This window comes from Mustela erminea, chromosome 11 (genome assembly GCF_009829155.1).
Source record: "Mustela erminea isolate mMusErm1 chromosome 11, mMusErm1.Pri, whole genome shotgun sequence".
In the NCBI taxonomy this organism is placed as follows: domain Eukaryota; kingdom Metazoa; phylum Chordata; class Mammalia; order Carnivora; family Mustelidae; genus Mustela; species Mustela erminea.
In genome coordinates, this window is record NC_045624.1 from 23,103,328 (window position 1) to 23,104,777 (window position 1,450).

Below are 1,450 nucleotides of genomic sequence, written 5' to 3' on the forward strand. Positions count from 1 at the left end.
CACCTGAGGCCCTCCAAAAGGCTCTTTTTGCCTAACACAATACAACTCTTTGACTCTTACCTTCTCTAGCTCAGCTCCTGATGCCAGTCGCCTCCCTCCCAATTTGGCCTCGGAGGAAATAATGGGGTATATGTGGGCCATGGCTAATGGGGAGAATGACTGGCAGCTTGTCCTTAGGGTCCTTTATCCACTCACCGCTAGGCCTTCTTTATGCCTCAACCCTAAAAGGGGCAGGCAGTGTATGTTGGGGTGCAGGAAAAAAAAAATCAGGAAAATAAGGGCTCGTCCGGGATTTGAACCCGGGACCTCTCGCACCCTAAGCGAGAATCATACCCCTAGACCAACGAGCCACTGATGACTATGTCTGGCCAGATGTGCCTTCCCTGCCACATCAGCAGCAGGCTCGGTTTGTGGTTCTTAGAGGTGGAATGTTCTCCCAGGCTGGCAACCAGCCCAGGCGGGCTGTACTCCAGCAGGCTTTGCCTCTCTCCTGGTTCTCTCCGGCCCTCCCTGGCCTACTGCGGAGCCATGCACCAGCTCCAGGCAGGGCCCCCTCCCCAGGACCAGCCCGTTCTTCCCCGGGGCTACCACGTGGACTTTGGTGGGGGTGCTGGTGAGAAAAGGCAGAGAAGAAGCCAGGGTCCAGCAACCTCCACTTTCCCAGGGATCCCCAGGTCAGAGGGAGCCCACACCCCGTGAAGAACAACCCTTCTTTCTTTCCTCATGATCAGACCACCAGAAAATAAAACCTCTACATCATCAGCCTCCCGGATGAGGAAGGAGAAGCCTGACCCACATCACCTTGACTGGAAGACATTTGCCGACTTAGTTTCTTCATTTGTCAGTCGGGGAAGGAACACTTGCCTGTGTGCCTTGCAGTGTAATTTGGGGAACAGGCAAGATGATGTCCATTGAAGGCGGTCTGCAAATTGTAAGATGCTGTACAAAGGAGAGGAGGGTGGGGGGAAATACTCAATAGGAGAGTTGTTCTTTAATGCTTAATATGGGCTGGGCGGTGGGTTCTGTGCTTTGCTGATTTTTTTTTTAAGGCTTTATTTATTTATTTCAGGCAGAGAGAGAGAGAGAGAGAGAGAGGGAGAGAGAGAAAGAAACAGACGGAGAGCCTGATGTAGGTCTCAATCCCAAGACCCCAGGATCATGACCTGAGCCAAAGGCAGCAGCTTAACCAACTGAGCCACCCAGGTGCCTTTGCTCTGCAGATCTTATCTAACCTTATAACAACCATGTGAGACAGGTCCTGTCTCCATCATAAGAATAGGAAATCAATCTGCATTTGGCTTACAAGAGGCACATTTATCTAAATCCGAAGACTGTTTTAAACACAGTAGACATTGCTGCCCAGACTTTCTAGAAAACTAGAGATGGAATACATCCTGCAAATACTCACACTCCCTCCCACACCCCAGCCTGCCCTGCTCATCCTGCCCAG

At 51.4% G+C, this 1,450-nt stretch overlaps 1 non-coding gene across 1 annotated transcript; it reads right to left on the reverse strand.

The window, feature by feature from the left end:
* Positions 1 to 278: 278 nt before the first annotated feature.
* Positions 279 to 350, reverse strand: TRNAP-AGG. Its single transcript has one exon. It is a non-coding gene; the product is annotated as a tRNA-Pro (tRNA).
* Between the last annotated feature and the right edge of the window lie 1,100 nt (positions 351 to 1,450).